Genomic DNA, 13871 nt, shown 5'->3' on the forward strand with positions numbered 1-13871 from the left:
CTTTATGCCTTTCGTTTTTTTTTATTTCCATGAGCGATTTTCAATTCATTCTTTATTTTTACTTTAAGAAACACGGTTTGAAATTAAAAAGGGAAAACATTTCTCAGATCTGGAACTGAAACACGGATGTGGACAACAATGCAAAGATCTGAATTTTCCCAGTATCTGAATGACATGGACAATGTCAAGAAAGGAGAACATGGCAAGAGTTTAAAAAATGAGATTCTCAACTTTGAGAACAAAAATTGTCATTGTCCCCCTGAGGTTTAAAAAAATGAGAATCTCGATAGTAAGCAAGAGTCTCATTTGCATACGTTAACAATCTCGCCTCATTTATAGACAGGTTTCTATTCTTCCAGGTACTAATGCAAACCTAGATGGCACCAATTCCTGACATGAACGGCAGAGCGGGTACCTGATAGCTGCAGCTGGTTGGCATCCACTCCAGTCATCCATCTTACCCAGCAGGCTTATGCTCGAAACGTCGAATTCTCTATTCCTGAGATGCTGCCTGGCCTGCTGTGCTTTGACCAGCAACACATTTGCAGCTGTGATCTCCAGCATCTGCAGACCTCATTTTTTACTCGAAGATTCCCCACCACCTCAAGGGCAGCAATCCCACATACCCTCCATTCACGGAAATCAGCATTGCCAAATCACCAGCACACCATCATGGCATATCTCAACCTAAATTATACTGAAGTTCGGCGTTTGACAACCACACTATGAAGCTTGCTGACACTACATTATAATTCTGTTCCCAAACCATTTTGGGCACAGGGACTGTATTTCATAATGTACATCAGAACAGGACCCATCTCTGGGCTCTTTGTCTATTATCTTAATGCTCACCCACTTTGCATCTACTCAGATGTTCATACCACCTTTACTTTGCCATGCCTTTTTGCACATTGCTACTTCATTCAGAACTTACGGGCTCAGAATCATTTAGTCTTGCCTTGCCTTTTTGCACAGAAAGCTAGGTACAATATCATAATTGCCAGCAAGGACTGTTGGGGGGTTGGGGGGGGATATGTTACATGTCACTGTGCTACATCAATGTAACACCTACAGAATATCCCAGCAGTTTATATGGCACACATACTGCATGCGCTTCAACCAAATGACCATATCTGAAAATCTAAGATGGCCAGTCCTTAGCCCAGTTTCTGGGGACTATGGTCAGTCGGGGAGTATCACCATGTTTAATTAATGGCATCGTCTGATTTCAGCTCAGGGAGTTAGCTGTGGTCAATCAGCTGTATAGTGCAATCAGGGTCCAGGGATCCATGGCTTTGTTGTCGGAAGATTGGGCCATTATCAATCCAATAGGTCAAGTTCTAACAGTTGGGGCGTACCAGTCAGTCAGTCATTAAGGGAGCTGCACAACATACAGTCAGGGGATGGTACATTCTCAGTCAGGGCTGTCCTCCCAAATGAAGAGTATGGTGTTGGAAAAGCACAGCAGGTCAGGCAGCATCAGAGGAGCAGGAAAATCAACATTTCGGGCAAAAGCCCTTCATTAGGAATGAGGCTGGGAGCCTCGGAGGTGGAGAGATAAATGGGAGGGGGTTGGAGCGGGGGAGAAGGTAGCTGAGAGTGCAATAGGTGGATGGAGGTGGCAGTAATGGTGATAGGTCAGAGAGGAGGGTGGTGCAGATAAGTGGGAAGGAAGATGGACAGATGGGACAGGTCATGAGGGCAGTGCCGAGTTGGAAGGTTGGAACTGGGGTAAGGTAGTGGCGGGGGAATGAGGGTGAAATCCACATTGCTGCCATGGGGTTGGAGGATCCCGAGGCAGAAGATGAGGAGTTGTTCTTCCAGCGTTGATTGGTAAAGGAGTGGCAATGGAGGAGGCCCAGGAACTGCATGTCCTTGGCAGAGTGGGAGGGGGAATTGATGTGTTAGGCCACAGGATGCTGTGGTTGGTTGGTGATGTTCTCTGAAGTGCTCTGCGAGTAAGCATCCTGTCTCCACAATGTAGAGGAGATCGAATCAAGAGCAATGGATACAGTAAATGACATGTTTGGAAGTACAGGTGAAACTTTGATGGATGTGGAAGGCTCCTTTGGGGCCTTGGACAGAGGTGAGGGGAAAGTGTGAGCGCAGGTTTTGCAATTCCTGTGGTGGCAAGGGAAGGTGCCAAAAGGGCAGGGTGGGTTGTTGGGGTGCGTGGACCTAACAAGATAGTTACGGAGGGAACAGCCTTTACAGAAAGTGGATAAAGGTGGGGAGGGAAATATATCTTTGGTGGTGGATTGAAGGTAGGTAACAGACCAGCATCGTGGATGGGATGTAGGACCCCTTTGGCCATCTCCAACACACTTCATCCACCTGGACACCTTGTGCCGGTCTGTTACCCGTTCTTGATCTCTTTATTTCCATCTGCCACCGAGACATTGATCACCTCAACATGTCCACCCCCTTCACACACTCCAACCTCTCACCCTCACAATGCGCACCCCCTCACTCCCTCTGCTCCAACCCCAGCCTCAACATCAAACCAGCGGACAAGGAGGCTGGAGTGATAGTTTGGCTCACTGACCACTACACCGCTGAAGCCAGGCGCCAACTTGAAGACACCTCCTCCTACAACCCCCTCAACCACAACCACCAAACCATCATTTCCCAGACTGTACACAAACATCAGGGGATCTCCCACTCACAGCTTCCAACCTCATGGTTTGGGAACCCCACACTGCCTAATTCCACCTCCTACCCAAGATCCACAAGCCTGGCTACCCCAGCCGACCTTTCATCTCAGCCTGCTCCTGCCCCACCGAATTCATCGCCACCTACCTCAATACTGTCCTATTCCCCTGGTCCAGGAACTGCCCACATACACTGGGGACATGACTTATGCCCTCCACCTCTTCCAAGACTTCCGTTTCCCTGGCCCCCAACACCGCATCTTCACCATAGATATCCAGTCCCTCTACACCTCCATCCGCCATGACCAGGACCTCCAAGCCCTCCATTTCTTCCTCTCCCGATGTCCCCACCAGTATCCCTTCACTGACATTCTTATTCGTTTGGCTGAACTAGCCCTCACCCTCAATAGTTTCTCCTTTGAATTCTCCCATCTTTCCAGACGAAAGGGGTAGCCACGGGCACCCGCATGGGCCCCAGCTATGCCTGTCGGCTATATGGAACAATCTATCTTCCGCAGTTACACCGGCACCACTCCCCAGCTTTTCCTCTGCTACACTGATGACTGAATTGGTGCCACCTCGTGCTCCGACCAGGAGGCAGTTCATCAACTTCACCAACGCATTCCACTCCGACCTTAAATTCAAATTCACCTGGACCATCTCTGACACCTCTCTCCCCTTCCTGGACCTCTCCATCTCCATCAATGGTGACCAACTCAACACTGACATTTTCTACAAATCCACTGACTCCCACAGCTACCTGGATTACACCTCCTCCCACCCAGCCTCCTGCAAAAATGCTATCCCTTATTCTCAATTCCTCCGCCTCCACCGCGTCTGCTCCCAGGAGGACAAGTTCCACCACAGAACACACCAGATGGCCTCTTTCTTTAAAGACTGCAATTTCCTCTCCCACGTGGTTGATGATGCCCTCAAACACATCTCATCCACTTCCCGCACCTCCGCCCTTGAGCCCCCACTCCTCCTACTGCAACAAGGAAAAAACTCCCCCCCCCACCCCGATCCTCACCAATATCCGTATACATTACGTCATCCTCCACCACTTCCGCCACCTACAAACGGATCCCACCACCAGAGATATATTTCCCTCCCACCCTTATCTGCTTTCCATAAAGATCATTCCCTCCGCGACTACTGGTCAGGTCTATGCCTCCCAGTAACTCACCCTACCACCGCAGGACTTGCAGAACCTGGGCCCACACCTTCACCCTCACCTCCGTCCAAGGCCCCAAAGGAGCAGTCCGCATCCATCAGAGTTTTATCTGCACTTCCACACATGTCATTTATTGCATCTGTTGTTCCTAATGCAGTCTCCTCGACATTGGGAGACAGGATGCCTACTCGCAGAGCACTTCAGGGAGCATTTTCGGGACACCCGCACCAACCAACCCCACTGCCTGTGGCTAAACACTTCAACTCCCTTTTACTAACCTGCCACGGACATGCAGGTCCTCCATCGCCACTCTTCCATTGCCTGGAGAAAGAACGCCTCATCTTCCGCCTTGGGATCCTTCAACCCCATGGCATTAACGTGGTTTTTGCCAATTTCCTCATTTCCCCTTCCCCCACTTTACCCCAGTTCCATCTTTCCATACTCATGACCTGTCCCACTTGTCAATCTTCCTTTCCACCTATCCACTCCACCCTCCCCTCCTATCACATAGCATATAATCACAATGAAGTGGGGCAACGCTAGGCAAAAATGTAGGAGCAATATAACATGGGAAAGCAGATGTCGTGCGGGAGGAAGGGTTCATTAACATTACCACCAGCCTGGCTTTGACAAGCGTACAAAAGGTTACAATGTTCAGCATGGCTCCAAAGTTGACATGGAGCTCAGGAGGTATGTTTTGGGGAGATAAATAAATAAATAAAAGGATTGGGTGGGAATGTGGGGAGGCTCAAAGATAGTGGGGTTGTCAGGGGTGGAAATGTCAGAAAGAACCTTAAGGTTCAGAAGGGGGAGGGGAGCCAGGAGAGCACTTTTGGGGCCTGCAACTCATCTCTCAAGTACACTCTGAAACACTTTCCATCTTCATCCAACTCTCAACTGCACAATGAAAGGTGAGCAGTTTACATTTGTTTAGTTTCTCTGTTACAGCAGGTTCCACGCAGGCAACACAATGGACAAGTACATTAATCAGGCGCTCACAGATTCCTCAATCATAATGTTCTGCAATTGCAGCTCATACATTGACCAACAAATCCTGGCCACAAGCAATCCTGACCACATCAACAAGGATTACAAATTAATCCTGGTAATCTCTATGAAGCAGACGTGGTCAGAGACAATCTGTAAAGTGGAACTGGCTGTCATCAATTCCCAAACACATTCCAAAGTCTCAAAGGCTATCCAATGACCTGAATTAGAATGTGTTTTGCTGTATAGGAGGCAAATGTGGACAGAGTTCAACCCAGCTATAACACTGCAAATTATTTAACAATTTAAGGTGGCCTTAAGAAGAGTGATGTGCTCTTGTTGGATGTGGGAGATTAGGGGGAGTTTCCAGGTTACCAATGATTATGTCTGCAGGAAGTATGTTTGGTTGCAAATCCTATCAGATCACATGGATTGATTGGAGCAGTAGTTAGAGGTAATAGGGAATTTACAGGAGCTACAGGGTGTGATGGATGGCAGTTACAGGGAGGGAGAAAAACCACAAATATTGTCAGGTAGATGGGTTACCTCCAGCAAAGATAGGAGAGGGAGGCAGGTAGTACAGGAGTGTCCTGTGGCTAACCCCATCTCAAGCAAATACGCTGTTTTGGAAAATGTAGGGGATGGCTGACTCTCAAGGCAATGTAGCACTGACAGCCAGGTATCTGGTACTGATAATGGCTGTAATGTAACAAGGGATATGTCAGGTTCCAGGAGATCAATTGTGATAGGGGACTGTCTAGTCAGAGGCACAGACAGATGTTTTTGCAGCCAACAGCGAGACATCAAAAAATGTGTTGCTTCCCTGGAGGCAAGTTGGTGGATATCTCAGAGAAGGTGCAGGATATTCTCAAAGGGGAGAGGGTCCAGCTGAAAATCATTGTACACATTGGAACTAACAACATTGGGAGAGAAAAGGATGTGATTCTGAAGAGAGAATATAGGAAATTAAGCAGGAATTTAAAAAGTAAGTCCTCGAAGGTAGTAATATCTGGATTACTCCTGGTATCATGAGCTAGTGAGAGTAGGAATAGGAGGATAGAGCAGATGAATGTGTGGCTGAGGAGCTGAAGCAGGGGAGAAGGATTCACATGTTTGGATCATTGGAATCTCTTCTGGAGTAGAAGTGACCTATTTAAGAAGAACGAATTGTACCTGAATTGGAAGGGGTCTAATATATTGGTGGGGAGATTTGCTAGAGCTGCTTGAGATGATTTAAACAAGTAAGGTGGTGAGTGGTGTTTGGGACCAAAGGAGACAGTGAGAAAACAAGTCAGTCTTAGACTGAAATAGTTGGGAAAGGGAATGAGTCAAATGGTCAGGGCAGGCAGGAACAAAGCAGAGAACAAGATAGAACTGATTAATGAAACCACATTTATTTCAATGCAATAGGCCGAAATGGTAAGGCAGATTAACTCAGGGCATGGTTGGGAATGTGGGACTGGGATATCACAGCAATTACTGAGACGTGGCTCAGGGATGGACAGGACTGGCAGCTTAATGTTTCAGGGTATAGATGTAACAGGAAAGATAGAAAGGGGGGCAAGACAGGAGGCAGAGTGGCAATTTGAGGAGGGATAATATTACAGCTGTACTGAGGGAGGATAGATAAGTTATTTGTGTGGAACTAGGAAATAAGAAAGGGATGATCACCTTATTGGGATTGTACTAGAAACTGCCCCACCCCCTCCCCCCAATAGTCAGCAGGAAATTGAGAAACAAATTTGTCCATAATAGAGATGAGGTAGTGCTTAAAGTCTTAAAATGCATGAAGGTAGATAAATTCCCAGGACCTGATCAGATATACCCTAGAACTCTGTGGGAAGCCAGGGAAGTGATTGCTAGATCCATTGCTGAGATACCTGTATCATCAATAGGTGAGGTGCTGGAAAACTGGAGGTTGGTTTTCATGGTGACAGTATTCAAGAAGGTTGGTAAGGAAAAACCAGGGAACTGTAGGCCGGTAAGCCTGACATCAGTGGTGGGCACGGTGTTGGAGAGAATTCTGAGGGACAGGATTTACTTATTTGGAAAGTCAAGGACTGATTAGGGATAGTCAGCATAGTTTTGTCTGTGGGAAATCTTGTCGGAATAACATGATTGAGTTTTTTTGAAGAAGTAACTAATAGAATTGATGAGGATAGAGGATGTGGATGAGGATGTGATCTAGATAGACTTCAGTAAGGCGTTCGACAAGGTCCCTCATGGTAGACTAGTTAGCAAAGTTAGATCACATGGAATATGGGGAGAACTAGTCATTTGGATAGAAAATTGGGTCGAAGGTAGAAGACAGAGAGTGGTGGTGGAGGGTTACTTGGTGGACTGGAGGCCTGTGACCAATGGTGCGCTGGTTCCACTGTTTTTTGTCATTTATATAAATGACTTGGATATGAATATAGGAGGTATGGTTAGTAAGTTTACAGATGAGACCAAAATTTGAAGTGTAGTGGACAGCAAAGAAAGTTACCTCAGAGTACAATGGGTACTTGATCAGATGGGCCAATGAGCCGAAGTGTGGCAGATGGAGTTTAATTTAGATAAATCAGAGATGCTGTATTTTGGAAAGGCAAATCAGGGCAAAACTTAAACACTTAATGGTAAGGTCCTGGGGAGTGTTGCTGAACAAAGAGACCTTGAAGTGCAAGTTCAAAGTTCCTTGAAAGTGGAGTCGCAGGTAGACAGGATAATGAAGAAGGTGTTTGGTATGCTTTCTTCTATTGGTCAGAGTATTGAGTACAGGAGTTGGGAGTTGGGAGGTCATATTGCGGCTGTACAGGACATTGGTTAGGTCTCTTTTGGAATATTGTGTGCAATTCTGGTCTCCTTCCTATCGGAAAGACGTTGTGAAACTTGAAAGGGTTCAACGGTTAGATGGTTTGAGTTATAGGGAGAGGCTGACTAGGCTGGGGTTATTTTCCCTGGAGTATTGGAGGCTGAGGGGTGATTTATAGAGGTTTATAAAATCATGAGGGGCATAGATAGGGTGAATAGCCAATGTCTTTTCCCTTGGGTGGGGAAGCCCGTGACTAGAGGGTATAGGTTTAGAGTGAGAGTGGAAAGATTTAAAGGGGACCTAAGGGGCAACTTTTTCACGCAGACAGTTTTGCATGTATGGAATGAGCTGCCAGAGGAAGTGATGGAGGCTGGTACAATTACAACATTTAAAAGGCACCTGGGTGGGTATATGAATAGGAAAGGGTTTGGAGGGATATGGGCTGGCAAACTAGATTAATTTAGGATATCTGGTTGTCATGCATTTACCTCTATGACTCTATGACTCTAATTGGTTTACTCTCATCATCGAAGCTCACTTGGTAGGATGTCTTGGATTCGGACTGCTGCCACCTTGGAACTATGCCCCAGCAAGTCCCATTGTCTTCAAATCAACAGCAATGTTTTTTTTTAATTACTAAAAGGAATCAATCCTGTTACTATGTCAAAATAGCATGGAAAGAAATTTTTCTCATATATTGGTACAGACTTGGTCTTTTTGGGATTCTGTAAAGTGATAACAAATCATCGGCCCTTTTCACCCATCTCCCAACATCTACTTCTGTTGACCTTTGTCAATTTATCATTACACAAGTTCAAAATCTGTTTCTGAATGAACAAAGCAATCTGTGATTAAAGGGCATATCTTACAATCTCAGGACTTGTTAATGTACTATACAGCCTTTTAAATACTTTGAAAAATAGTCCCATTGGGAATAAAATTACACGTTTGAACACAGTAAGTTTCCAAAAACTCTAAATAAGTTAAATGACCAAATAGTAATTTTTAGTGTTGCAAGTCACTTGATAAATATTGGCCAGAACACCAGGTAAATGTCAATGGATCATAGAATCCCTACAATTTGGAAGCAGGCCATTCAGCTCATTGAGTCCATACCAATCTTCCAAAGAGCATCCCACCCAAACATCCATACACTATCCCATGACCTCACATTTAGCATGGCAAATCCACCTCACCTGTACATCTTTGGACTGTAGGACAGAACTAGTGCACCCAAAGGGAATCCCACACAGTAATAGGGAGAATGTGCAGACTCCATACAGACAGTCTGCCTGAGCCGGGAATTGAACTCAAGCCCAGCACTGTGAGGCAGCAGTGTTAGCCACAGTGTTAACCATTGTGCAACCATGCCATTCTCACTCGCGTTCATATAGTGCCCAGGATTCTTTCATATTCACCTGAGCTGACAGATGGGACTTCAACTGAACATGTCAGCTGACAGACTGCACCTATGACATTACCTTCAATAATGCACTACCAACCTAGATTAAATGCACAGGATTCTGAAGGAAGTCTTTAACCTTTTGATTGAGCAGAGACAGTGCTGCCATTCTGCCAAACTTAGCATGTAAAGAATACTTTGGAGACATAAAGCACACTTTTGACCCTGTGAATATTCTGATACTTCCTGCCACTCACAAGGTACAAAGCCAAAATGTGTCTGTATCTGTCCATCAATCAAGCCTCCACCTTAGCATCTTAACAAATTTGCTTTACTTTTTATGTATATTATATCAGATAAACAATGCACGTCAGACTGTGTTTAAAGGCACATACAGATATAATCATAGAGTCATACAGCATAGAAACAGATCCTTCAGTCCAACCAATCCATGCCAAACATAATCCTCAACTAAACTAGTCCCACTTGGCTGCACTTGGCCCATATCCCTCCAATTCATGCTCTTGTCTAAGTGTCTTTTATACATTGTAACTGTGCCCACATCTATCACTTTCTCAGAATGTTCATTCCACACACAAACTACCCTCTGTGTAAAAAGAATTGTCCGTCATGTCTTATCTAAGTCTATCTCCTTAAAAATATGCCCCCTACTCTTGTAATCCATCTTCCTCGGGAAAAGTCATCTTAGTTAGCCCTATCTATAACTCTCATGATTTTATAAACCTCTATGAGATCACAATCTTGGATTTTTTTTTGCCTTATTCTACCATGGCAACGCCATGGTGTGTTGCCCATCCCCATTTACCCTTTAAATGAGAATTTGAGAGACTGTTTCAAAGGGCAGTTAAGAGTCACCACATTGCTATGGGTCTGGAATCACATGTAGGTTAGATACGTTCCTGACTAGATACATTTCTCCTCTAAAGGCTCAATATTCCTATACATGTCGGCTGGAGAGTTATGGATCCAGGATATCTATGTGTCTCTCAATGTTTATCATCACTGTTGAATTTTAGGTGTCATTTTGGATGAGGACAACATAGGAAAAGATACTTCAAGTGAAAACTCCCCAGTCTTTGAATGAAAAGGCATTGTCAAGAGCACTGGGAGAATCATGTAAGAGTGGCAGCGAGGTGTTTATCATCAACATGAGTAAAAGTCCCTTTTCCCAAACAGATGTTCAATGGCAAGATGAGATTCTTAGAAGTAAGCAGTGAGGCTTATTTGCATGTATTAACATTCTCATCATTCTGTTGTCTTGTCTCAAACATATGCAGTGTGCCATTCTCCCATCCGTGGCAACTATTTCCAACATATGTGACCTCCATAGCAGGCGAACATGGACATCTCCCCAGTTTTGCACGATGCCCACGTCTCAATCAGCAAGTTGGAGTGGCCAATTGCTCCCTGCCCCACAAGTCCAGGGAAAAGAAAATGAACCAATCAGGACAGCGCTGACCTGTATACAAGCCCATCAGGAAATGGTCAGCGTGTAGCGTCCTTGAGACCCTGCAGGAAATGGAGAGGGTGGATTCTGTTGTGTGGTTCGCTGAGCAGACTGTCAAAGCCATTTGGAGAATGTATGAGCACCAGAAATGTTCAACAAGCTGTCCTCAACTTGGCTACAGGGATGGGGGTGGGTGGGGGTGAGGTGGCAGATAGAAACTGTCAAACATGTCCTGCTGGAATATGCCTTTGCAAAGGAAAGAAACACAGTGGTTTTTGTCAAGGTTTATCCTGAGCAGCTCTGCAATGCGGGACTCTGCACTCAATGGTCTGTTCCCCGGGACACATACCGAGACTATGCCTGCAGGTGTTTTGCAAGATAGTGCAGAAAGGTGCTTGAGGGCCCATTAAGAGAAACTATTTGAGAAAGTAATCAAAAAAAGATGTTTACAGCTTAATCTTACCAGAAATCAGTGGAGTATAATTTTCATCACAGTTCATAGAGGGTTTCTCTTCACGAGTCCTCAGTCAGTTTTCTCGCGTTATCATCTCAAACTTCTCCCATTAGCTATGTGCCGTGTTCCCACAGAGCTCTGCCCATCAGCTGGTCATCTGATTCCCTTCAATGTGCGTGGAAATACTCATCACTGCCAGGTGGCACTGGTGCCACAGTGAAAATCCATTGTGCAGATGTCAAGTACTAGCAGTCCAGAGCTGGTGGACAGGGTGGTCCAGACGAGAAGTGTCTTCTTCCAATAAGACTCGCAGTGGAGGCCATGACATCAGACTCTGCCACCCTGGTTTGAGGGTTGCCACCTAGTTCAGTGCAGTCTCAAACATCCGGCGGAATGCCCAGCATTGTAGAAAGAAGGATCTTCTCTCTTCCGCCAGGGTAAATGCTATCAACTTCTCCCTGCTACCTCACACTAACTTTAGCATTGTGATGGATTCTGCTCCTTACCAAGGCTCGTGCTTGACACTGTCTCACTATTAAGTTGTCCACTTGTCACTCTCTCACTGTCACATGCAAAATCTCAACCAACCAAACAACCTCCCTCATGTTCTCAGAATGATATCGCCTCCACACCTACTATTCACTCACTGGGGAACTCTATTGTCCACCTGCACTAGCTATAATGGCTGTGCCAGCCACTTTCATCTCACTCAATGCCTCCCTTTGTCTCATTTTGGAAGAGGATCATTCAGAATAGAACAGAAAGAGCCTAGAAAAATGGTGGAGTGTCCAACATTCCTCTTCTCATCCCCAACAAGAGGTCAGCCCAAGTGACCAGCTAGAGTGTCCAAGCTCAAGGTCTGTTATCAGATGCAGCCTTTGGCATATTGTGCCAGAACAGATGGCAGGTGTCTTTTCCCTAGGATGGGAGATTTCAAGACAAGGGGACATATTTTTAAAGTGAGAAGACAAAGATTAAAAAAAAGACATGAGAGCATTTCTTTTGACAGAGACAGTGGTTTGCATGTGGAATGAATGTCCAGACGAAGTAGTGGATGTGATTACAGTTACAACATTTAAGAAACCATTAGATAAGTATGTGAATGAGAAATGGTTGGAGGTGGGACTAGTTTAGTTTGGGATTATGCTCGACATGGACTGATTGGACCGAAGGTTCTGTTGCGTGCTGGATGTCTCTGAGGTTGTATAACTCCTCACCTGAAAGATGCCTCCCTTGATATGACTGAGGACTACTTCATGTAGATCTTGAGACACGGCAATTTGGCAGATGTATGTGCAGTGTGCTTAACACATCTGTGCCTGGCACATGGTGCTGGTGTGCCATAGAGCGAAATGCCCATGCCCTTGACTGCTGATTGCTGACAAGCTGTTTGGCTTTGTGTCTGCGCTGAAAGATAAGGCAAGACAGAAGAATTCTGAGCCTTTGCACTCTGGCTTAATGGGGGCAAAGCACAAAAAGGCAAAACATGGAAAAGCAAAGTAATGTTGCCGTGAGCATCCAGATAGGCTCAAAATGAATGATCACTAAGAGAGAAAGCAATTGTATAAGGTCATGAGAGGCATGGATAGGGTGAACGCACTTAACCTTTTTCCCAGGGTTGGGGAATCAAGGACTAGACGGCATCAGTTAGAGGAGAAAGATTAGAAGGGAACCTGGGGGGGCAACATTTTTTTAGACAGAGGGTGGTATGCATGTGGAATGAGCTGCCGGGGAGGTAGTTGAGGTGGGTACATTAATAATATTTAAAAGGCATTTGGACAAATACTTAGATAAGAATGGTTTAGAAGGATATGGGCCAAGTGCAGGGGAATGGGGCTAGCGTTGATGGACATTTTGGTCGGCATAGGTCAGTTTGAGCCAAAGGGGCTGCCTCCATGCTGTAGGACTCTATGACTTTATGACACTAAGATGCAGCCTAGTCCAATCCATGAGCTGGCTGCTGGCCTTGCCTGTAAATTGCTGTTGGAGCAGCATTGCAATGTAAAGTATTGGTGCACTCCAACATGCAGCACTGAACCATGGATTGAGATGTGCCACGACGATGCACTCTGGTACATGTTGGATGACTAGGTTCATGGACATGGGGTGTATGTGGCTGCTATTCTACGGATTGTGCCCTGAGATGCTAGTGTCGAAAAGGGAGTTCCAGAGGAGCAAGTCTCCAGGTATCTGTTCTGGATTTCATGTCAGAAGGTCTCGGTGCCTACTTTCTATCTGACAGGTAGGAGAATGGGAAACGGCATACCAATGAGGTGAGATTAAGTAATACTGAAGGTGATGATGAGTGATGATTCAAACTGACCTCCTGCCCAGCATTTCCTCTTATTTTCTTCCCAGTTGCATGGGCCTCTCAGGTCTTTCAGAAAGTCAATGCTGCGATTGGTGTGCTGACACTGATCACCATGCGCAGACCCTTGGATTGGCTGCACACACATGTAGTCATGAAACTTAGAGGGAAAGTTGCTCTTGCCAATTACCAACACGAATCTTACCTCACAGTTTAAAATTGAATTGGAAAATAGGACTTTTTGCTCTTGATATCCACAACATCGCCACTGAACATCTCACTGATTTTTTTCCAATTTTCTCACCATAGCTCCCATCATTCAGGGCTGGAAAGATTCCAGTCTATGCCTATTTCTATAAAGCGTCAGTGTCTCTTATGCTATTCTACTCCAATAGGTGTATGAATGCACGCAGAGTGCCACGGATAATACGCTGTTCATTTTCATTTTAAATATTGTTAGAACTGGATTCCTGGTCCAGAAATGTTTATCTCTAATTTGCCTCTAAATGTCAAACATACAAATTCAAGCTAATTGAACCACACAGACGAGAGTCTCGATATCCTGCTTTATATTTAATGAACATGAGACGTTATAGGAAAAGAAAATATACCTTTTTGCCTATTTTCACCAGAGGT

The sequence above is a fragment of the Hemiscyllium ocellatum genome, chromosome 14, assembly GCF_020745735.1.
Source record: "Hemiscyllium ocellatum isolate sHemOce1 chromosome 14, sHemOce1.pat.X.cur, whole genome shotgun sequence".
Taxonomy (NCBI): Eukaryota; Metazoa; Chordata; class Chondrichthyes; order Orectolobiformes; family Hemiscylliidae; genus Hemiscyllium; species Hemiscyllium ocellatum.